The sequence below is a fragment of the Falco cherrug genome, chromosome Z (genome assembly GCF_023634085.1).
Source record: "Falco cherrug isolate bFalChe1 chromosome Z, bFalChe1.pri, whole genome shotgun sequence".
Classification (NCBI taxonomy): Eukaryota; Metazoa; Chordata; class Aves; order Falconiformes; family Falconidae; genus Falco; species Falco cherrug.
The window spans coordinates 67682604-67707693 of NC_073720.1; the positions used below are offsets into that span (position 1 = coordinate 67682604).

Consider the following 25090-nt stretch of genomic DNA (forward strand, 5'->3'; position numbering starts at 1 on the left):
ATGTTATAGTCTTGCTTTTCTAACACTGGATACAGAAACTTCAGTAAACAAACCACACACACACCCCCAAAAAAAACCCCAAAAACAACAACAACCAAAAAAAAACACAAACCAACAAAAATTAAGGATTTTTTATTTTTTAGGGTTTTTTTTTTCAAAACTGGAACATATAAAGTCAACTGGAACATATAACAAAATCTTTCGCAAAGCTTCACCTATATATTACCACGCACAATACAAATAAGGAATAGACTGTATTTCACCACCACTATTTTTTTTTATTTCCTCGTTCACCACTGAATTCATTCAGGCCTGATCTTCCAGCCACATAACATGAGGGCAATGAGTTGTGTACTGGAACCCTTTCTGCAACTCACCTGAAGAAACTGAACCATTTAGCCAGTTTGGAGACGATGGTTACACGGGAGCCCCACTTGCACAAATCCGTGTCCAATATGTCACCTGTTCTTCAGAAATTGTCTTCTTTCCATCAGTTTGCTTGCAAAACATGTCAAAAGCACCTCCCACTCTTGAGTACAGCCATAGTGCAGCTGGAGCTTTTTGAAGAGGTGGCCACTCTTAATTACCTGTGCAGTTAAACAGTCTGAGCTAATAAGGCTAATCGAGTTTCCCACACCATGCTGTAAACTCATCTGTAGAAGGGATGAGTTTGCTGATTGAAGTAGCTGGTGCATTTTGCCTGTCTCCTAACAAGTGGTGGACAGAGAAAATACAGCAGTCACAGATTTTTAAAAGTCTTCATTTATTGCCAGTTGCCATACAGCACTGTTTTCAATACTTCCCTGCCAAACTTACACACATGGACGCAGGGCATTTGCTATAGAGTGTGGTAATAGTGTTGTATTTTAGGTTTGTAACACAAACCATTTGTCTGGCAGCACAGTGCATACTGCCTTCTAACCTAAATCTAGAAGACTGAGAAGCTGAGTCTCTCAGTTTAAAATTAAATGTGGATATACAGGACTCTCCCAGGTTTTTTGCAGTAACATATGCAGCACTGGAATATCCAGCTTACTTGTTCCATTGTATTTTCTCCCAGAGAAGAGCACTAAAGGGACGTTTCATTGGCTGCTGAATGCCCTGTATTTTCTCTCTTCGCTAATCATGCATACTGTGCAATGTAGAGTTTGAACTGCTAAGCATAGTGTGATTCACTTTCTTAGGTGAAAAAGAGGCAGGACTGTCACACTTCACATCAAAATCAGTGAGTTTGCAACTGCTGGGACTCAATGATTGATGAGAGCTTTGGCATAGTTTCTGTTTGGAAAAAGAGTGCTTTGAACTAGTGGATGAAATACGAAGAGGAGAGACTTACATAATGGGCCCATCTCCCCTAATCTCCTCACCAAAGAATACACAAGGAAGAAAAACAAGGAGTCCCTTGTAACCCTTGCAGTGACGAGTGCCTCGTTTAATGTATTCAGTTACTTATTAGTAGGCCAATATAAATCTAGCACAACAGTGTGCAAAGTCAGCAGGGGGTCTGAATTCTGATGTTATTTTTCCCACCGCTGAATAAATGATCCCAACCACCAGCTTCAGAAGCTCATCCTCATTAGTATGTATGAAATCAGTGGAATAAGCACTGGGAGATTTATATTGTTCTGTATTCAATTTAATTAATAAGAGATGGTGCCAATTTCTGGAGGAAAGAGGCAGTGTTTATAGATTCCTGTGCATTTTTCATTGTTACTAGTGATAGAAATCTATCACAGCATGGTGACCTTAAGAAGTGCCCTCTTCATTTTCCAATCCTACTGACATTCATTAACTAGACATTTTAGCAACCTGCATATTATAATCTGCCACCATTATTAAGGTCACTGTAGAGTTTTCATTGTAAGCCCCCTACTTAAAAGGTTTTAGAACTCTGCTGGAAAATTTCAGGGTATCAAAGGTACTTTATGCAGTGGTCTTGCCTATTTTTAAATTCTGGCAGGCCAAAATGAAAAATAACAACATAAACTCCTTTTAAAACAAAAGCAACAAAACAAACAAACCAACCAACAAAACCATACATACAAAACATCTATCTGTTGGTGTCAGACACTGATCTGAGAGCAAATAGCACAGGTAAAGTCACTGTGAAACCAGTTCCCAAAAGGCAGGAATGGGATATTCATTCCATTAGCATGAAGCAGATTGTGGGAAAAGGTGGCTTGTATATGTGTTACCTGATACACAGAAAGACCTTGCCAAATTCTGGATTTGGACTTGAAAATCGGTGTCTCACCGCACTGAAGTCAGCTACGGTTTTGCCACTGACTCCAGTGAGACCAAGAATTGAATCAGACTTTCCAGTTTAATGCCTGTTTTATTTTATCTATTTTATTTTACAGTTATGGTCTTCTTAATTTTCTGTTTTCATAGAGTTAGAATGTACGGTTACAAATCGGTTAATGTAATGGATTTCGCATCTTGAGTGATATTCTGGTCCTGTGAAAGTCAGTGACAAAACTCCCGAAGACTTCTGTAAGGCCACCTCTTCACCCCAAGCACTTTAACCCACATCAAACGTCGCTTATTTATACATCTGCTTTGGTTTTTATTCAGCTGAACACTCAAAGATTTCAATAGAACATAGACACAAGCAAAAATTAATACTCTTAAATCAAGTTTTATTTGTGTCTGTAACATAGCATGTAAGTAGATATTAAAATGCACATGTGTTTTCTGCTGATCTGTGAACACTAATGCATATTCCACACAGGGCTGAATGCACAATTCAAGCAACATCCACAGGAAATCCCTGCCAAAAGTGAGGAATAATGTCTTCAGGACAGACAAAACAAAGAGTTAGTCACCAAGAATATTGCTATAAATGATACCCTGGACAATAATAGGTGAAATTATTTTTCAGTTAGTGGGAGTTTCATTGCTGATGGCGCATAAATGAGGACACCTGTGGTTTATTTCATGCAAGCTGATGTTTTTCTCCACATTTCTTCTTCTTTATATATAGCCCTGCCACTTCTGCACCTATGAGGTATCCTTCTCTATCTACTAAACTTCCACACACGCATGGTTAAGTACGCTCTAATACACTACATTTGGCATGATGGTTTAAGGAAAGGACAATGGTTTGACTCAGAAATTAAATATCCTACTTTCATGGTGAGTCAAACAGGCTTCTCCTAGCAGTCAGTTTCAGCAGGGTCTCTTGCCCTTTTTGTTGGATCAATGATAAATCTTCCAAACAGCTTTCAGTCACTTCCCCTCAACTTTGCTGCACTAGTATCAGTCACAGCGGAGTGACTGAAACTCACTTAGGCAGGGTTGGAATGTCTCGGCTGTGGTTTACCTGGGACAGTCGCACTCAGGAGCAGGGGGTAGCTAAAGATTGCCAGGAATGAGTAAACACAGGAAGTCTCCACTCCCCTTCCCTCATTCCCTGGTAATACTGCAGGCTTCATTAGCAAATGCTTTTCAGCTCTGATAATCACCAGGAAACTCCAGCCTGCAGCCAGCCCGGGGAGAGGCTGCACCTGGCAGTAATGCTGTAGTCACCATCACCCTCCGACAGGCCAGAAGCTGTCTTCTCTGCACACATAAGAAATGTCTAGCTCCACAGCTACCTGTACTAGCTTCACTGCAGCTTCTCGCCAAGTAAAACCCTTTTAAATACAAGTACTATTGGCAGAGTACAGATAGCTGCCTGGATAAATCTAGACTACTGAACTTGTGCCTCCAGCATTCATATTATTACCTTTTCTGGCCCAATGCAATACAGGGAAAAGCGAAGAGAGAGCCCTTTCCATGGCAGTTAATTGAACTAGAGCTAGAAACACCATCCTGACAGTTTTCCTCTTAGCAGAATGATTACAGACAAGCAGACAAAGGTAAATAACCATTTCAGCTCTTTTTCCTGAATAACTTCTTGGTCAGATAAAGGATACTCAGAAAACACTGAAAAGACCCCATCAACTCCCCAGTGCCAATTCCCCACTGTATGCCACAAAAGCCACACTGTGCTACAAACTGGTGGCTCATCCCATGTCCTCCCTTGGAGAGGAATAATTTTCTGCTCTTACCCATGACACAGCAAGGACATTAACTCACCCTTGGCTAGGGCAGGTGCACAGGGGGGGTGGGAGAGAGGAGTTTCCACTAGTCTCCTGTTTTTGCCTTGCTCGCAGGTGTGAGCCAAGAGAAGGTGAACTACAGCCAGCCCACTTGGGGATGGTGACAGCTGGTCACCCCAGTGCCTTTCTAGACTGATCCACCATCTGATCCCTGTCCCAGAGCACTGTTATTTCCTGGCTATCCTGTTGTCAATTTTTCCACACAGAATTAGGTCCAAGTAGCTCATCAGGCTGTGTGGGAAGGTGACTGACACTAATGAAAACTGCTTTGCCAAGAGCAGGACACGCTTTTTTCTTCCCCAATACTTTGTCATGTCTTTCAACACATTTACAGTCACTCTTCTGTATCTTAGCAGGCCATAATGTGTTTGACATTAATTTCTCCTTTAGTATGTAAAAATATTCATATTGTTTAAAAGCAAGTGTAAACCTAGGGCAACTCAGCCTCTCATTACTTGTTTTACTTAAGTAATCTCGCAGGGTTGAAGGACAAAACCTGACTAAAGGATCATTTTCCAACAGCTGCTCATTTGTCAAGGTTTAACCAATCCCATTTTTCCTGCATTGCTTTACTATATCTCACTAATCTTTTGCTTCACAGAAAGACTATTTGCTGTGCTCTTACTTTGGTCCTCTTTCTTCCTTTCTCCTTCCCCCATCACTTGTCTCTGGTTTCCCTCCCTCCCACCCACACTGCACACTCTGCTTCATAAATTTTCTCAGCTGGAGCCTTCTCCTCACCTCTTCCATTTTGTCCTGGCTGCTCTTGTCCCCTCTGTCTCCTTCCTTTTTATTTATTTTTTTTTTTGTTTGTCAGTTGCAGGCCCTTTTTTCTTCCCACTGCCATGAATCTGAGGGTTAAAAAAAAAAATAATAAAGTCAGCTGGATGAGATTTAATGTTATGAATTCAAGTACGTGTGTGTTGGGGAGGAGGATGGAATAAAGCCTCTTTATTTCAGATACTGAAACCATTAAAGGTTTCTCTTTGGTAATATTGTATTGCCTGGTAATTCTACTTACTGAGTGTTCCTAAGGGCTCAGTTCAGCTGAACGGACACTGAAAGCAATGACTTTGACTTATTAAACTAACCACTTATTATTATTTAAAATTGGATTTGCTCTCAGTTTGATGCTGTAATTGTATTTAAAACACTTTTATTATAATATTGACTTCTTTCAGTGCAGTCTTCTCATTTATAATAATTTTACACTTAGTTCCTCCATCTAGATCTGAAATGTTCATTGCTTTTTTTGGGAGCCACTGAAATGGTTCACGGTGGTTCATATTTATCTGCTGCAAGAACACAGGCAAAGCCAAAATAAATCTCTTTTCTCACTGTTTGCCTTAAGCTCTTGATCAAGCCCCTGATTTTAGAGTCCTGATGAGCACAGAGGATTCACCCCAAGAAAACTCTATGAATTTGACTTAACTTTCCAATCAAAATATCTTTTACGTGTTTTCTGAGTCTCTCTACACCTCTTTGCTTGCTGTCCAAACAACTCAGTGTCAAACCTTAATCATATAAAGAGAAACAGCAGCTGAGAGACATATTTTATTCCATTCAGTTCTTCACTGTACTCAAAAAGGATGCAACATCTAAGCACAATGCTGGAAAAACTCGGGGAGGGGGTGGGGTGGGTGAATTTCTGAAGTAGTGAACTAAAAATTTAAGGCACAATACTTGAAACTAAACCACTGTGAAGTAATGGAGGAGCATACGGTCTCCTTCCATATTAAAACTGATGGGAAAGAAACCCTGAAAACTCTCTCTAGATGCTCTCTCTGCAGTTTCTGATTAATTCTCCTCTCAGAGACCCTACGAGAAGAGATGAATGTGAGATCATCAACATCCAACGTGTGAAGAAAGTAAGCTTCCCTTTATGGAAAATCCGATAGAGTTCAATAGCAAATAATTTTTCTAGTGACTTAAACAACTACCTACGGAATACAACAGATCTGTTATTTTTCTGTTGTGGAGCTCCATAGGCTAGTTAAAAATTACCATACACTCCCTTCCTGGTGAAATTTTATAAAACAGATCAGCAGCAGGTGAAATTGATACAGACACATTAACATTAACAAGATCGTGTTAATTTACACCAGAGGAGGATCTGGCCCATATGTGGCTAGAGTAATTTGACAATGAATCTCTGCAAATCTCTGTTGGTTTTAACGACAGTTAAATTTTACATCACTTTCCCATATTGATCTTCCACACTCAGTTATTCTGTCTTTTTAACAGGGAACCACTCCCTTCACCATATGGTCCAGCCGCTATCCACAGTATTCTCTGCTTATTTCACCATCATGTAACACTCTCCGGTTCTGGGAAGTAGATGACACAGTGACATGTGAATACTGCTCACGGTGCAACATGAATTTCTGTTGATTTTTCTGGCACAGTACAGCAGGGGCTGACCAGGGCAGCCTTCTGCATAAAACATCTGCTCCACAGCCTTGTTTGCCTTCCAAAATCCTCCATAGCTGTAAAGACCAACCTGAACACAATTGGCACAGACAGGCTCCCTTTCAGTTCCCAGGCAAATCTTTCAGTGGAGCTCCTGGTATTTCCAGTAAGCATTTTGAACAACTTGCCTGAATATTGAACATGTTGGGCACCCCTGCTGAGCGCACCCCAGGTCAGCCTACAGTCACCTGGGTGTTCATTCGGAAAATGTCTGAACAAACTGATTCAGAAAAGCAAATACATATATGCCATCCCGCAGCCTAAAAATGTGGCATTTCTAGTAAGGTCCTTAGTTATAGAAGGAATTCTGCAGGAGTTCACCAGCCATTAAAAATCTCATCAATGGAGGAAACTCGTGACCTAACTGTTTTTAATCTAATCTCATTCTACATGCTTACAGCAGTCTGCAAAATGTCTAGCACTCATAATTTTAAACTATGAGCCTGACTCTGCAGGAGTTAATTGGGCAAAAGAGCCTTTGCCATTTTACATTAAAAGACTGAGAATTGGGTCCATATTGGCTTTTATGACTCTTCTTTCCTTTAGCTGCAGTGTGCCCAAGAACAGCTACATGCTGGTTAAAAACCTGTTCCCTTTCAACCACATTTTTAGAGTACAGCTCAGTTTGGCGATTTCCTCTGAACTGCTTAAAAGAAAGATCTTATTTTTCTCTGTGTAGGAGTAATTACTTTGCCAGGCATTCAATAATGTTGTCTTGACAAAAATCATATTTGCACTTTGATGAGCTTTCACTATTGCTGTAAGATTAAAGAAGTCAACGCTTCTTTACGTTAAGATGTCCCTGTACTTAACATTTTGTTTTTATTTGTGGTGAGATACATCCTGACAGGTAAAGGCATCTCCTCTGATGCCAGAATGGGAAAGGGGGAAAAAGGAGTTACAAGCCCTCCTAAGATTACAGGCTTCAAGTGTCTTCTGGACATCAAAACTGTCTCAGACCTTCTTAGGGGAAAAACCCCAGAGTGTTTCTCAGACAGCTGTCAAAATCCTCAGCTCTGTCACTCTTGTGTGTTGCTTCTTGTCAACATGAAACTCTGCTGCACTTTGAATCTTTGAAACGGGGTCAAGAATGAACTGAACTGAATCTAACAATAACATCTGATACAGAAACTGGGGAATATTGCACAGGTTTTTCTGACATGGGAGGATAAGGAATGGGATGTGCTTAATGACAAGGTGCCATCGCACCCCTGCAGTATTCCAGCTCCTCAGGACTGTATCTAATGGGATGCTGCTCCTACAGTCACATGGCTCTGGGAAGTTGGTAGAGTGGGAAATATATGGGAAAAGTATACAGTGTTGGGCTTGCCAAGTCAACAGCGTCGAACTTCACAAAACCCAATTTAAAGAATCAGCTGCTGCCAGTGAAGGACACCCAAGAGCCATTCCCTCATGTAGGCCAGGTGTTCGACAAACTTCAAGTCAACATATTTCATATGTAATTGGGAGGGAGGGGTAGAGGTAACGTTTTCATATACACTCAAGTCACACCTTTGGTAGAGACCTTTTCTGAAGAGGGGTTGGAATGAGTTGGAGAACTTCTCTATAGCTCGTGTGAATTGCCCAGACAAGGCTTTTAAAATGCACAGCTCCATGGAGACCTTACCAAGAATTCCTGACTGGAAAACCCACTGTACACTACCTCTGCAGCTGCCAAAAAGCAGCCAGTGAAAAAATATGTCTTTTCCCATCAACAAGGGTAATAATTCCCTTCCCCAAGCCAGTGTGAGTAGCCCACAGTTGTTAACTAGTCCAGGGAAAACAAATAAGGTTGTGTCTCTGTTTTCAGAAAATCTGACAGCATGGAGAATTGAGATTGATATTAAAGTTCCACAAAAACAGCTTAAAAAACTTGGTGGGAGAGAAAGATCAGGACAACAATTTACAGGACTGGGTACAGAGACAGAAAGGGAACAGGGAGTCAGGTAAAAGAAAAGAGGGCGTTTTTTAAGCCATGAAGACACATCTTGATTTTGCAGATCAATTCCAGTGAGTTAAGAGCAAAAGCAGCAGTGAGGGAATGAAGGACAGCAGAGCTGACTTTTGTTTTGACAGAAGGCTAAATGAAAAGGGCTATGATGTGTGACTGAAGTGAAGAAATTAGGCAGTGCAGGCTTGGAAATAAGAATTTAAAGACAGGGAAAGAAAATGGCTGAATAGAAAAAACTTTCGTAAAAGAACTTGAATATGAAACTACTAGCAACTGGTGCCTTAGCTAGTACCAGTGTCTGGAAAATATAACTCTTTTGTGCTCCCTGCTTCTTGCAGAACTTTCATAATATAAAAATCTGGTCTGTATTTTTCAAACCCCTAAATAAAGGGGGGCAAACCTTCTCTGTCAGAGAGCCTCTTGATTAATGAAGAAATGCAAGTGTAAAATAAACCATTCAGTATTGCGGAAATATTTGTGAAGTATCTGAAGCACACAGCAAGGGCCCAATCTAGATCTGCTTACAGTTCAAACCCACAACAAAGTCAGTGGAAGTTCTGAACACCTCAAAACTGCGTAGTGATTGAGCATAATGTAATGACTGAATGTCAGCCTTCAGTATTCTTGAATGGGCATTTCCCACAAATCCTGACTGTGTTTGGTCTCAGTTCGCGTTTCCTGACAGGGGGAAAAGTAGCATGAGATGACTGGGGGCCTCTTTGTGGAAATGGAGTTAGGGGTCTTGGCAAATCATGGTACATTCATCTGGTTTACCCCCCTGACACACGCTTGGGTGCCCAGAAATTATTTGTACCAGTTCAGTTTCTCTAATTGCTTTCAGATCTAGGGTAAGTTTGTTCCACTAAAATTTATCCGTCCCCAGCAATTACTCTGTTTGGTGCAGAACTGGCTTCTGTTTTAGATTTTCAGGGAAAGAAAGAAAGAAAATATATATTAAGTCTCAGCTCCTTTGGTCAGAAAATTACCCTAAGTATACAATCAGTTTCAACTGTCTGAAAGGAAAGAAGAAACTTTTCCCTGATACAGATGAATGTTTTCCTTTGTAATCTAACAACTAGAAACTGAATGAATGCGTGTGTAATTTTAGATCCCAAATCAAATACCAAACCAAAACCAATTTCTCAAGAGTCTTTTCATTATCTGAAAATAAAAGGCTGAAAAACAGCTGTCGTAAACAAGCAATTACTTTCATTTTAATGCCACACTTAGTGGCCCGGCAGCAAAACCCCTAGTTGCAGTCTGTCCTTTCACTTACCTGGTTTGGGAAAAAAAGAAAGAAAAAAACCCCCAAGTATAAATCGTGTTAAAGCAATTGCACATGTAATGTAAATGAACCCTCTGGAAACTGGATACCTTCGCGCTGCAGTAACTCGAGGCTCTCCTTGCGGCGTTACTCCGGCGAGATCTGGAGGCTGGAAATTAACGCTACAACTGGAGGGGCTGCGCGCCGCGGCGGGGAGGCGTGCGGGGGGTGCGCAGCGCACCGACCCTCCGCCGCCCCGCCGGCTCCACGCCGCAGCCCGCCCCGCGGTCAGCAGCGGCGCGGTGGGGCAGACCCGCGCGGGGGCGGCCGAGCCCGCACCACCCGCTCTCGGGGCCGCCGTCCCGGGGCCGCGGCGCCGGCGGGGCCAGGGTGAAGGCGCGGGAGGCTCCGCCGCCGTGCGCGGCGGGTGGAAGAGCGGCGCCCGCCACAGTCCCCGCGGCCCGGGGCGGGGGGGATTACCGCCGGCGGCGGCGGGGGGCCTCGGCGCGGGGCCGGAGAAGGGGGGATTAATGCATTAGCGCCGCTTGCTCCTGCAGCTGGCTGGATCGGCTCCGAGACGGGGATTACCGCAGCGAGCGACCACCGAGGCGGGATTGGGCGAAGGGAAGGGGGGCAGGAATACAGGCGGGAGGGCGAGCCCCGCGCCAGCCGGCAGCTGCGGCTCCAGCCCCCGCGCCCCCCAGGGACACGGGGGATCGCGCCCGGGAGACCCGGCGCCCTCTGCCAGGCGGCGACATGCGCGGGGCTGCGCCGCCGCCCCGCACTCCGCAGCGGCCCCTACTGCCGCGCCCGCAGCCCGCGGAGCAGCCGCGGGTCCCCGGCACCGCGCACCGTGGCCCCGCCGCGGGCTGCCCGGGCTGCTCTTGCCGCTCATGGGCGGCTCCGCAAGCCCCGCTTCGGGCCCCCCGCCACGCCGCCGCCGGCCGGGGAGTTGGGGGCGGCGGCAGTTCCGGGGGCGGGGGCCAGAGGCCGCGGGTCCCCTCCGCTCGCACCTGCTTGGCGTAAGCCCGGTAACGCTCGGCAGCGGCCCCGCGCCGGCGAGGAGGAAGCGCTGGGAGAGGAACCGCCCCCCGCCGGCACGGGCAGGCAGCGCCTCCGCGTAGCCGCCGCCGTCGCCCCCGCCCGGGGCTCTACGGTGGCCGCCCCGCCCCGGCAGACCCCGCCCCCCCGGAGGCCCCGCCCACGGGGCGGTGCTGCCGGGCGTGTGCCCCGTCCGGCGGAGCGGGGCGGGGCGAGCGGAGGGGCGGGGAACGGGGCGCGCCCGTCCGCCCGCCCGCCGCTGTCCAGTCCGGGCTTTGTCTCCGCCTCCGCTGGCGGAGCCGCGTCCCAGGGGCAGGGGAGGCGGGCGGCGGGCGCCGAAGGGAGGCAGGGCAGCGGCGGCGGCGGCGGCGGCGGCGGCAGGCGGCGGGAGACAGCGGCTCCCCAGTCCTCGCCGCGCATAGTCCAATGCCTGGCAGCCCGGGGCGAGGAGCGACTTCGCTTTCCTGCAGTGGCACGGCGAGTGCCTCCAGCCTAGGAGTTTTCCTGAAGCAGCTGTCGCACCGGGAGCACTTTTGGTAGAGAGGGAGCAGGAGAAGACCCCGAAATGACTTACCTCCCGAGGCGCGACTGAAGGGGACTTCCTGGAGTGGAACCGTAGTGGAATTTGGGTCTGGAGAGGAGTTGCTAACGCTTTTTTATTATTATTTTTCCCTTTTTTCCCTTCTTCTCCGTGTTCCCTCCCCTCTTTTCGCCCATCATTGGAAATGAACAAATTGCATTTGCAATTCAGAAAGTAGAAATATTAAATACTCCATCCCCCGGGAAGCACACACGTAGTAATGACAAAGGATTGCAAAGGAGAGAGTGGCTCCAGTTTCCCAGAGAGATCCCCTTAAATGGATTACTAAATGGGACACTACATCAGCTAGTTGTCCTCTAGCTGCCTAGATACATGCACCGAAAAGGTACAGTACTCCCTCGTCCGTATCCCTACCTGATCTTTTGGGGTTGCTCGGAAAGGAAGGCTCCCGGGTCGCCCCGGCAGGCTCGGGAGGAGCGAGGACGGTGCGTGGTGTAAGGCTGGCTGCTGCTTTCTGCCTCGACAGCGTTTGCAGCGCCTGGGGAGAAGAGCCGCCTGCAAGTGCACACGCTGCGCTTGCTGTTGCCACTTTCCAGGCAGCTCGTGGCTTCGCCTTTCTTTTCTTTTCTACACCACCCCCCCACCCCCCACCCCACCCCCTACGACTGCTTAACGTGTTAGCCTTCCTCCCAAGCCCCTTGGCACGGCTTGCATGCGCGGTGCCCGGGCCCCTGAGCCCTGCTCGCAGCGGGCCGGCGGCAGGGGGGCGCGCCCGCCGGGTGGCCGCGGGGAGCCGGGTGGCCGCGGGCCGCCGCCGGCGGGGCTGGGGCCGGGCCGCCGGGCACCGTGCGGAGCTGGGTCGGGGGGGTCGTCTTTGTTACAGGGACAATGTGGGCGCTCCGTGCAGAGGCGCAACGCCGCGGTCCCAGCTCTCCCGTGTGGGGGCTAGTTGGGTCCCGCCTGATTTATTCGGGTTTATTTTTAATTTATTTTATTTTCCCCCAAGGTTGGGGTTGCGTTTGGGGGGCAGGGGCCGGGAACTGAGGAAACTTGCTGCGCGGCGCAACCCCCGGCGCAGCCGCGGGCTTTGTTCGCGGTCGTGGGCTGGGGCTGCGGGCTGCCCTCCCCGCCCGCTCCCCGCGGACAGCGCCCGCCTTCCCCTGCGCCCCGGCCGGGGCGGCCGCCGGCCGACCTCCCGCAGCCCCGTGGAGAAGGGCGGCTCTGGGGCAGGGCTGCTTCTCACCCCGTTCTGCGGGACGCCGCCGGCCTCTCCCCCGCGGGCCGGCGGCTCTGCCCGCCGCTTCTCCCCGGCTGGTGAGCGCAGGCAGGCGGGCTGACCCCGGCGCCGAGAGCCCAGGGGAGACCGGACCCCTCGGGCGGCCCGGCGAGCGGGGAGCATCGCGGGGCGGCCCAGCTCCTCTCCCTCCGCCCGCGCCCTTGCCCTGCCGCGCTTCATCTCCTCTCCTCCCTCCGGCCCCGGGGGCGCCGGGGGAAACGGCGGAAAAGAGAAAGTTTTTCTAAGGGGGAATGACAGGGCCGGCCGTCACAAAGCCGTTGCTGTTCGGCCGGCCCTCCCAGGGGGGCTGCGGGCTGGCGGCGCGGCGCCCCGCACACGCCCCTCGCCGCCGGGGAGCCCCGGGACCGGGTGCGGGCAGAGCCGGGCGGGGGCCGGCGGCGGGGCGCCTTCGCGCCGCTGCTGCGGAGGTGGGGAGGGACGGTGCGGAGGGACAGGATGCTGCCGATGGGCAAGGATGCTGAGGAGGGAGGCGTTTCCCCCTACACGCATACACACCCCGTCCCCATGTACGCACGGGCGGGGAAGGCTCCCGGCTGAGGGCAAGGTGCGTGAGGAACCGTTGCTGCGGCCGCAGACGAGCGGGAGCCCGCACGCCCCCCGGGGCTGTGCTGCTGGGGTCGTGGGGCCGAGGCGCGGGGGGCGCGGCGGCGGCAGCTCGGGCAGCCCCTGGGGCTGGCTGCGGGTCAGCACCGCCCCCGCTGCGCCGCCGGGCAGGGTGCCGCCAAGTTTGCGGCTCCTTCACGTGCGGAGAAAGTACCTGCTTCTTGCGAGGGCTCGACCGCCCAGCCGCCCCTCCGCGCCTGCCTCCTGCCTGCCTCCCTCCCTTCCCTCCCGCCCGAGGGAGGCGTTTCCCGGGGGTGGCTCCGGCCGGCGTGCGGGTGGGGGGCTGGCGGGGGAAGCGGGGCTGCAGCCCGGTCAGTCGCGACGGAGATGCCCTTCTGCCCGCCGGCACCGCCTTTGTCCTGCCTGGCTCTTCCCAGGGTGAGTCGCAAGGCGGTAACTGCTGGGTGTTCCTTAGGCAGATGGCTCTGTCTTCTTCTAACCTTGACCGCTTGGCCAGAGGGGAATTTGTTCAGTTCCTCTCCCGAGCTAATTGCTGCTTTTGAAGTTTGTAAACATGCGTGCTTGTGCCAGCGCCTGTGCATGCAGCGCGGATCTCGAGCTGCTGGAGGCAGAAAATTATTTCACTAATAGAACGGCACAAGTAAAGGCTTTAGTCAGATCGTAATAAATTGTAAAAGACGCAAATTCCTGACTCTGCAAGGTGAATGAATGCTTGGTCTCCCCAAGGAACGCACGCGGCTTGCAGGTGCTGTAAATAACGAAGAGCTGAATGCCCACAACCATTTTCTGTCACAGGGCTGCGTGTGGTGGCTTATTATTTGACACTGATTCTGCTAACTTTTGTTTAGTATCATACATTGACGTTATTAATTTTTAAGCTAACCTCAAAGATAGTAGCTAGAGGTGCGAATTTCCCACAGTCTTTGCAAAAAATTAGTTCGGTGACTGCTTTCCGTTTGCGTTCATTAAGTGTCATCCAGTGAGCCATTCTCATCCAAGTAATCTTTACTTGGCTGGTAAACCCTTTGGCATCAACGTGAGAAAGTCCAGCAGGGTTAGGCTCTTCTAATCACAGAACTCATGGAGATTTTGAGGAGTCTGTGACATTTCTCTCAGAGTAAGATTTATGCAGCTGTTATCATGTTCAGGGCTTCCTTTGCCATTTGATTTCAGACCAGAAAAGGAAAATGAACTTTCTTGGTTAACTTCTGGGTGGGGTTTTTTGGTTAGGTTTGTTGGGAGTTTTTTTGTTTGTTTGTTTTGGTTTTGTTTTTTATAAGACTGTTGTGCATTGTGAGGAAAATTGCCTTGTATGTGGTTGAAAGCAAATACTAGCTTCAGTAAGATCGGGAAGGTTCATCACTGTTAAAAAAAGTGCAGTTGCCAAGGCGTTTTCACTGTCTAGGGTATAATTGTATCTAAAATGAACCTGTTTTTAATATTGTAGCCTCTCATAAGGTATAGATAAAGAGACCTACCACTCTTTAAAGCCAAATAATTTCCTGTGCATAAAAATTTTGATCTCTGTTCTCCACCACTCTTCACTGGAGAAAATCTCTGGCTTTCATAGAAATTTTAGTTCAGGAGCAGAATGCCCAGATAAGGTTTCTGTACAAATGCTATATTAATTTTAAAATAGTAAGTAATACTGGTTTTTTTGCTTTTCATGTAGTAGGAATCAAATGCTTGAAGCATGCATGGGTGAATACTTCAGAGAGGATGAATCATATGGTCACAGATGTTCTGTGTATTCTCAATTAATCTGCATTAAAATTTTTGTATTCTTACTTAATTAGAAAACCAACCTTACATACTACTTCAACCAAAAATAATTGGGCACTAGCATCTATGAGAAACAGTACTAACTACAATCTCTAGCTACTTGAAGATAAAAGCAAATATTAGCCGTAAACCCCTCTTAATGTTTGTAAGTAGAGAATCACAGTTATTGGAATTTAAGACTGAAGAAGGAGGTAGGTCAGGCTAAGGATGAGGACCTGCCTTCATTGCATTTTTGAAAAGAAGAAAAAAAGGGGAGGGGGGGAAGAAAAGGAGAGAGATCAAATTAATGACCTGTGATAAATCCAGACTAGAACTGTTTGCATTAAAAAGGAAGTAGGTGATTGTGAACTTGCTTGTGCATGTTTTGTGAAGGGAAGGGGAAATTTGTCATCTTGTTTTGAAGAGCCATACATAAATACACATGAAAGGAGTTTGCATGGTTTACAGCAGGGGAGACATAAAACGTTTTAGGATTAAATTGACCTGAGCTAACACATGCCTCACATCCAACTTGTTTCCAAGAACACATTGTTGTGCTACCCAAACAAATGTTTTGTGTGTAGTACCTGATTCCCATACGCTGTTGCAGAGTGCTGAAAACAAACAACCGGGTGAAGGCTGGAAAATAACGCTCAACTCTATTAGATGCAGCATATGCTAGAGAAGAGTTGAACTGTACTAAAAACAGAAGTTTTCATTCTCCTAATTTAATACAGATGCTGCAGTATTTTACCTCCTACTAATCATTTATTGAGGAGGTAAATCTCTAGCCCTTATCTTTCCCTGTCTCATTCATCCGAATATGCTTTGCTCACCCTGTAAAGCCGTGCTTGCCTGAGTACTTTTCTGAGTAAAGGCAGTTGCTGAAATATTACTCAAATAGAGACTTTTTTTTCAAGTTAAGGCCCCAGCCTGAAAATATTGTTTTCTGTTGGGAATCAGTACTTGGTGAGGACCTGAAGCTGTGGTGTGAGCACATTTGCTCTGGATTGACCTTCAGTGTTAGGTCAGACCAAGGTCTGTGTGTTCTGGAGCAAGCCGCATCTGACAAATTGTGACAAGCTACGTTTTGACAGCGCAACAGAAAAATACAAGGAATAAGCAAGGCTTCTACTGATGACTGTTTGAGCATTTTATGCTCATTAATTCTGTGTATCAGAATTACTCTGAGGCGGGTGAGACATACACAGATATCATTTTGTCTGTCACATACAGTCCGTAGTAGCATGGAGTCTGGCTGCTGGTCAGCAGAATGCAGCAACTATGAACCGTGTTCAAAGGCAGAAACAAGCAGCTGGAGGAAAGCCTGGGCCTGACCCTGACACCCCTCTATAGGAATATTTTTGGTTTTGGCCTGTTGCACCAATCTCTTGAGTGAGAAACAGTTTAGATGTGCGTAGAGTCTGTGAAGGCAGAAGGGGACTTACCTGGTTCAAGTGCAAACCTGGCAGACTGGAGCTTGCGTGTCTTTATATGCTGTCTTGTGAGACAACTCAACCATTACCTGTGGCCATGGAAATAACTGAATATTCATATTTATACAGTGTTAAGGGATCTTTATTTGTCCATGGTGAATGATGATCTGGCTTTGGGTCTTGATTGCAACATGGCAACATGGCAACACAGCTCCAAGGCTTTAGGATTTAAAGGGAAGAGTGCCACCTACTGTGTTATAATTACATATATATTGCGTGTCCCTCCTATCTTCCAGAATTTCCAGGCTGCTCACTTGCATATCCTATTTTAGTAGCTGGAATATGTGAAAGAATTAAAAATTAAATGTGGTGTGGGAACTGAAAAAAAAAACCAACCAGAAGAAAAGAGGTGTGCACCTACAGCATCAGAGTATTCTGGAGGTTTTAGGAGGGGTTCACTGAAAGGCATAGAGGCATTTGCAGTTCTTGTCACTTCAGACTTAAAAAGGCTGCTAACAGTTAATAGCGGGGCCACTGGAAATAGGGAAGGGGATGAGAGATCTATGCCTCCCTCCATAAAATAATCATGCTCTCAACTGTAATGTACCTGGTGAACATAAATGAGGCTGCCAGACTTATGCCCTCTGATATCTACAGTTTACCTCCAGCTATAGTTTAACAAAAAAAAAGGAAGTAGATAGCAAGTTGTTTTTTTTTAAAAACAGCTTTCAAAAAAGGAAGAAGAAAATGAGAAAACACCATCATGAATGATCCCATAATTCGCTGCAAACCTCTTGAAGTCTTTCCCAGTATAGAACTGTAGTTATTTATCAGTCAAAAGGACGGGTGTACTATGCTCTTTGTGAATACAGAGTCATTTTTGTATGAAAGGAATTTTCCCCAAGCCCCAAAGTGTTTCTTTAGTAGCTGAAATAGAGATGTAAAATGAAGTAGATAAACCAGCTATTAACAGAACTGCCAGTTGCTGTATCTCCAGAGTGAAGACATATGTTAATTCACTACATTCAGTGATGACCTTTCCTTTAAAAGTATTGTTAATAATAGGCATTTCTATATAGAGCACTTATACTAGATGGTTGAAATTCACATATCATGGACTATGACATGCTATTCCCCCCCCCCCCCCCCCCCCCCCAAGAAAACTGCTACCAAGGAACTTTCTACCAAAATAAGGTTTTACAACGTTCATGCAATGCTGAAGTTAAAAGAGTTTCAGGGGATAGATGCACAGCACGGCAGCACATCATGCAATGTGGGAGCATGTGGGCTGTCCTTGGTATGGGAAGCCTTTGGCTCCTTCTCCCTCACCCTCCTCAGGTAAAGCCATGCCTCGGCTGTGGGCTTATACTCTTTGTGTGATACAGGCAAAAAAAGCATCCTTGTGCTTTTATCATCTCAGTAGCCTGTTGCCTTTAGTGAAAACTTTATGAAAGTGGAAAGAAATATTTTTATTATGCCTTTCTACCTTAGTCTGAGACCATCTAGTGGATGAGGACTATAACACTACTATTTTTTGCTGGAGATAATATTGCAAGTTTGATTATGCACTTTAAAAAAAGGTATTCCTAACCCTCATCAATTTTGCAATGAACCTGACAGGCTCAGAGGGCCTCATAGTAATGAAAATGTGTGGAGTATATAATAGATATGGCTGGGTGTTCCAGTTCAGCGGATGGAAAAAGCACTCTCTTATATGAATCCCGAACACAATGGGAAAAACTGTGTCCAAATATATTCCTGACTGCAGGAAACATTATTTCTGTTGTCTTATCTCTCTCTGCTCAGCTTCACTCAGAAGTTCTATATATTGTGTATTCCTACATGTGGCTTTGATAGTCAAATGGGAAATCGGCTGTGTTGGTTCCTTCACCATTGTTCGTTGAACATTTATCCATTACTTGCAGTCAGGGCAGCTGTTCATTGAAATGTTAATGAGAATTTGAACAGTTTATAATTCTATAGTTTCGGGGGGGTTAGCAGAAAAAAAATGCTGTTTTATTGATGCCTTTCAAAATCTACTTTTTATTGGTAGATTGAGATGGAATCTATGCTAATTCCTCCTGCATTCCTGAATTATGGCCTAGCTAGGCACTGTCGCTGGGATCTTCATCTATTAATCATGGAAGCTGCTTTCTTATTCGGTTGCCATAGTTTCAGTGCCTCAGATAGTGTTGGGGTGCCTTGGGAAAGGCTTGAGATATACTCGGACTTGCAAACCTTGCAGTTATTTTGGCAGTAGAAGAGCTCTAAAGGAACGGAAAACAGCATCCAACATTATTCAGAGTTGGATTAAAAGAGGAAACTTCTGGATATGTCTCTTTGGATCTTGTTATGTGAATGTCCAGTTAATATTTACTCCCAAGATTTGCTTTTTGTTTTGTCTGGCTGGTAAAATTGTACACTTCAGAAACTAATGGCTACCTTTATCCGTTGCAAGAGCAAAACCCACTTTTCGTTAGTTCTGCTGATAAATGGTTCAGCAAATTAGTGCATTTAGGGTTTCCTAAGCAATCCAAGTAATTTGTTTTACATTCTCTTTTAACCTAGCTACATAAAGCATGACATCATGTTTGAGACTGAGTTAATGTTTATTGTTACCTTAAATTTAATAAAATGACAATAAGCACCCTTGTTAACTGCAGAGCAGCTTGAATTACACAGTAGAAAAGGGGAAATAAACTTTTTTTCAGACAGAACTAGTGCTCCTTCAGCACTGAGTTGGCATTGGCAGTATTTTTTTAAAATAATGTTTCAATATCTGTTCACAAATTCAGCATTAAAACATGGATGCTTCCAGAAATGTGGAGCCTTGAGTAGTCAGAAATAGCTTTTTTGACAAATGAGGAAAGTGGTAAAGTAGTAAATAGGTCTAGCAGGAAAGTAGCTGGAAGACTGACTTGCCAATGTAAAGCTGAATATTAATCGTTTGCGTAATACAAAATAATGCACAAGCATCTTTTCCCTAAGCAAATCATGGTCTCCTTTTTCTTTTCCCATTGAGAAAAAATTTTCATCGCTTCTGTGTGAGCAGGACTAAGCCACATGTTTTAGCAGGTATTTAAATTCCATTTCTTTCGCACTTTACAGTGTCTCCAGAATTAAGTGATTTCCCTCCACTTCTAATAAAGCAGTTTAGTTCTTACACAGATAAGCATGATACATACCTTCTGTTCACAAAGGGAAAAAAAAACCCAACCTTGAATATTCACATCAAGCAAAGAATCATGTTAAAAGCTGTGCGGTTTAGATTAAAGGATTCAGTATAATTGAACTAATCTGGAAAATTAGCCACTTTTTTACTTCCAGGTTATTAGCTTGCATTCAGAGATGACTTTTAAAGCTTCGGCTTGGGACTTTACTACCCAGTCCTGTCAATTACTGAAGTGGGATGTGGGATCAACAAGCATATTGAAAACATGTGCCTGTTATTTGTAATCCACCCTTAGGAGCCCTAGCAACGGAACAAATGGAAGTCCAAAAATTTCACATGAATTTTAAAGATGACAAAGCTTTTTTTGTTGGTAGATGCACAGAAAAATTGTATTTGTAATTTTATACTCTCACATAGTATAGAAGTTTCTGTTTTATAGTCTGGCTCCTGCATACTCTGCTGTATATGCATTTTTCACATTAAATTAAATGCAGCCTTTTTTCCGTTAAACTCACAATGTGCATGCGTGTATCTAGTGGATTGACAGTCTGATAGAACAAATAGTATGCCCTGGTCATTCCATTTGGAAGGGAGCTGGTGATTACTTAAGAAAATTGTTACAGTGGAAAACTATCTTAAGTCAAAGCTGTAAAGGTAAAAATTCAGTTGTGTTCTTCTCAAAATTCATTGTACTGCATTTAGTTTCAGGTTAGGTATAGAACTGCTCTGCATAGAAATCAATTTAAGCAGTTCTGTCAAATACATTTGTACTTTCTTTAACATTGATTAATGATTTTTATTGTATATTATTTGTTACCTTCAAGAAGCAGAGAAGTGAGTGGTAAGTGATTGTATAGTCAGAGGCCCAGTCTTGTTAATGTTGGAGAATAAAAACATTTCTGCTGAACACCTAAGGAAAAACGCCCTTACTCCATTTATAGTTCAGTATAGTTCTTTCGGTTTTGTGGTTGGTCGTAGAAGTTCTTTTGCATCCCCAAGCACCTGGATTTTAGCATCAAATGTACTAATCTCATCAAGGAAAGAAAACAATCTTTTCTGGGAAAGTAATTGTTGCATTTGTGCTTTTTTAGCATTGCTACAGAGTTTACTTCGCAAACCTTGCACATGTTGAATGGCATCTTAATGCCTGAATATTCCTGGAAGGCCAAAGCTTGGCTTGGGCTGCATGCTTGCGAAGGGATCTGAAAGAAAGGAAAATTGTCCCTCGTTCAACCTCAGAGGTCCCCGGTGCCAGCAGCTGGTCCCTGGCTGTGGGCAGAGTAAACTGCTGCCTGCTGGTCCTTTGAGCGGGTGGAAAGGAAGGAATGACGGGAGGGCGGCCAGAGCCCTGGCTGCACGCCTGGGTCTGCCTGGGAAACGCTGCGTTTGCAGTCGGCACGGGCGAGGACAGTATTACTGCATCCTGTCCCAAAATGCCAGAGCAAGAAAAAAGATGGCATGCAATGCCTTTTGTGCCGTCTGGAGCTGCTTTTCTGCCACTTGCTCTACATGCAGGTTACAGCCCAGTGTCTGTCACCGGATGGCAAAGGAGAGGTTGAATCCCACAGGATTATCTTTCTTGAGTAGCACTTCATGCCATGAGCATGGCAAAATGCTGCCTGATGTTTGATTCAAAATGCCTTTTTTATTATATAGAAAGGCTCACAGGCTGTTTAACTTCAATCTTGAACCTTGGGTTGTAGTCTTTATAGTACTGGCTTTTCATCGTATCTCTCTGATAAAAGAAAGGCGTTGTGCATTAAAATTACCTTTTGAATTTAGTCTTCTGTATGAACAGAATTTCATACTGTGTGTATAAACTTCTAGGAGTGTTAAACCCATTCTGCTTCTGAGTAATTTGTACTCATTTATTACAAATGCACAGTTTTTGCAATTACAACTTACTGGTCCTAACCGTATTAATCAGAAATGACCACCGTTAAATTGATTTTTTTAAGTTTGCTGTAGACTGTTATAGGGGGGTGATCATATAACATTATTAAAGAACTGTGTCCATGCAAGAAGACTTTCTTTTATAGAAAGGCATCGTGCAGATTTTTTTTTGTTGTTGTTGTTCTTGGAAAGGAGTTAAAGAGGAGAATCTTTCCAAGTTTCATGAAGAAGTAAGAAGACAAACTTTTTTCTAGTGATTCTTTGGGATTCTTCTTTCCCAGTGAAATTATTCTTTAATTCGAAAAGGAATTTGTTTTGCTTTAAAAAGAAATTAAGAACTGAATCCTTAAAGAGCTGTGGTGGGAAGAGGAAAGATTTTTGCATGAGCTACTACACTTTTTCATTATTATCTGCAAGGTGTTTCCTTTTAATTCTGTTGTAGGGAAGTCCAGCATGCTCAGATACACTGACTAATTCTGTCACGAGACGCATATATTGTAGGGTGGTGTCGTCTTTTTTGCTTTATCCTGTTCTAAGCATAAGACCTAGAGATACTGCCAGAACACTTCCTTTCCCAAGATTAGGGAAAAAAAAATAATAAAAATATCCGGTTCTTGTTCAACAGTATGTGTAGTCCAAAAGGCAAACTTAGCCAAACCAGAGCTAATAGCCTGAAGATGTGTGATGAAGGCTGGTGATTGACTGGCTGACTGTAAGAATAATGTCATTTTGATTTGTCAGAACATTTTCCTTAGAGTATGACATATATGTGTTAAAGTATCTATCAGAGAGAAACTTTTTCCTTCTCGTGCACTCTTGACATTTTTGACCAGTTGTTTTTGTTTGTGTCCATCTGTGTTTCTCATAAGCTTTCCTGTGTAGCTGAAATCCTGGAGGTAGTATCATTTGCAAAAAAATCCAAATAGCACCCAACTCAAGTGGTGTTTATGTGAGAGAGGCAATTCAGCCAGGCCCTTTCTGGTGCATGCTGGTGCAACTAAATGCTAGTGATGTGCTGCAGAAGGGTGTAAAGTGTAGCCTATATAAAGATTACTGATGTTGGGTAAGGGGTCTGTAAGAATGCTTGCATTGATTTACCTTGAATAGCAAATTGGTTCTTCAAACTTTTTTCTTTTTCTTCTCTTTCTTTTCGCACATAAATGGTCAGTAATCTATTTTAGTTTGAAACAGATGAGAGAATTCATTGCTCTCACATTAAAGTTACTTAAAGAACTTTTCAAAACCTGGAGCACCTACACCTACACATCAGTGCTTTTTCAGAAGGGGCTAATCCTGACCTCCTCCTCTATGCCAGGCTCCCAAGATCCAAATATCTGGCTTCCCAACTGTAAACCTCTATTCAAACAAGCTGCCTTAGCTCACATGAATATGTCTTCAGAACCAATTAAATTGCTCATGCAGGTAAGTGCAGAGGAGCTGGGCCAAGGCACAAAAATGTAAGTTAGCAGGATCTAACCTTTGGTCTGTTAACATCAAACAGAAAAACGAAAGCACAGTTTTGCTTCAGATTGCACGTCCATATTTATTTCATCAGGCATGGGACTTGTCTAGAAAATCTATTCTTTGGGTGGTTCGTTTCGTTGACATAAACCTTACTGATTTCAGTGTGAGTAGTTAATTACTGAAAGCAAATTAATACCAAAACCATCAAGAAGGCATTGTACTGTAATGGCATTTGTACATTGGGCTGGTATTTAAGCTTGAAAGAGTCTAGCTAGTACTGGAGATTTTTCAGCAGTAAACCAGCAGAGAACATGTTTAGTAGGGGGGCTGGAGTGCTACTTCACAGCTGCGCTGCCTACTTGTAGACAGCCATCATATGACAGCCTGCTCTAACAACTCTACGCATTTAAAAAACAGGGTTGTGTAAGAAGGAACACAACACGTTTACTGAAATACATTTGTGGGGGAAGGGCCTTAAAGATTTCAATGGGTGGAATTTAGTGAGAGAGAATCCATTACATTTACGTGAGATTGCATGTCAGAGCCTGGAAAGAGGGCAAGTCACCTCTCCTACCGACACATGGCAGCCTTAGAAAGTGCTACAGATTTCAAGAGAAAAAGACGTTTCACTTTTTGGCACAGTTTCTGAATACAGGGGTACAGCTAAAACATACTATACTGTCTAGACAGAAAAAGAGCTTGGTCACGTATTTTTTATGCCGAAAGGGAGAAGTGCTTCTCCTTTTTAAAGTTTTCCGGCAGCTTGTTCAGCTGGGTGATTTACGTTGTGAAAACTAATGCACTGTGTTTTTTCCTTTGCATGTCGTCTGCCCTCTTGTGTTCCAGAATCTCAGTGCAGACGCTTCAGGCGTCCAGATGATAACGAGGGTAGTGAAAAACATGGAACGAGAACAAGAACTGATGGACACAAGCCATGCTCTTCAAAGGCATTGAGTTTGTCTGTGTGTGTATGTTGTCATGCTGTCTGCAGTATAAGAAGCAATACAGTTTCCAGCTTGCTTAAACGGAGACAGAGACATTAGAAAGTGGGTTAGCCAAACTGATGTGCAGAAAAGCTCTAGGAGTGAATTTGCAGTGATGGGTAAAGGCCATAATGCATATGATTAAAGTGAGACTGCTGCCTACACAAGGAATTGCTAACAAGATTCTTTCACAGCTTTCATGTCTCAGACCTGCTTTTACAGAAAATAAATTCATGTTTAGTTTCAGAGGCTGCACCGTTTTCCTCAGACCTACAGAGTAGATAAGACAATCAAACTATGCAAGTGCAACCAGTTGAACAGAAAATAATGCAATATGCATTGAGCAGAAACAGTGGCTGTGTGTGTTAGCAAAATGGTGTCCCAGGTTAGCATTCGTTCTGTCTACATTGAGCACCTGTTCTCTTACTGCTTAGTTCTTCAGTAATCACAGGGAAGGGAGGCTAAAAGCACAGATTAAGTTAAGGCAAATTAGCTGGATTTTAGAGAGAGAAGGGCAGATACAAAAGGATTCCGTGTCCTTTAAACAGTTTCCCCCACCACCACCTCTTATTCAAACGGGAAGGTAGAAATTGCTTCAAGCTATTATATAGTTTCTGGCAGTAGTTCTGGCACTTCCCCTCGCTTGTATAAAGTATATTTTCTGTACCTCAAAAGATTATTTAAATACACTCTTATGTTTAAAGCGCTTCCAGAATTTATAATTATATGAACTTCCTGCAGGATGCAGAAAAATAAGACTGCAGCAGCTGTATGTTGTCCTAGTGCTTAGACAAATAAATAGTAATTCAATTAATTCTTTATTTGAAAAGTGACTTAGAAATCAGCTAGAAATAGGTTTGACCCACCAATCTAAGGCCATTTTAATTTTCAATTTTCCAATCGATTTTTTTAACTTCTTGAGAAATAGTGTGCACTTGGATTTGGATTTTGTCTCAGGTCAGTCCCATGTAAACTCAGTGCTTATTTTAAACAATTTCATTTGTGTCTTGCTTGAGACACAGCATCTTTGAGCCTTCATTTTCTTAACAATAGTCATATTACGGATCTGGAACATGTCAAATGCAGATTCTGGAAGTGGTTCTTTTGGCCATCCGAGAATTACTTTTGCATTAAGGACTCAAGCCCAAGTG

At 44.8% G+C, this 25090-nt stretch overlaps 1 protein-coding gene and 1 long non-coding RNA gene across 8 annotated transcripts in view; one reads left to right on the top strand and one right to left on the bottom strand.

Annotated features, from left to right (window-relative positions):
* Positions 1-2618: 2618 nt before the first annotated feature.
* Positions 2619-10955, bottom strand: LOC114017132 (uncharacterized). The gene is made up of 4 exons (XR_008730365.1): positions 10801-10955; positions 9898-9956; positions 4845-4954; positions 2619-2770 (listed from the first exon to the last, which is right to left on the bottom strand). It is a non-coding gene; the product is annotated as an uncharacterized LOC114017132 (long non-coding RNA).
* A 180-nt stretch (positions 10956-11135) lies between these two features.
* Positions 11136-25090, top strand: part of SEMA6A (semaphorin 6A) — a 126482-nt gene continuing 112527 nt past the window's right edge. For 3 of the 7 annotated variants that reach the window (XM_014283613.3, XM_055699134.1, XM_027811958.2), the window contains exon 1: positions 11141-11754. The gene's annotated coding sequence lies outside the window, so the exon portion shown is untranslated. Of the gene's footprint in view, positions 11755-13085; positions 13648-25090 lie in introns of those variants that run through there. The other 4 variants (XM_055699135.1, XM_005432947.3, XM_027811956.2 and 1 more) reach the window with 4 other exon arrangements.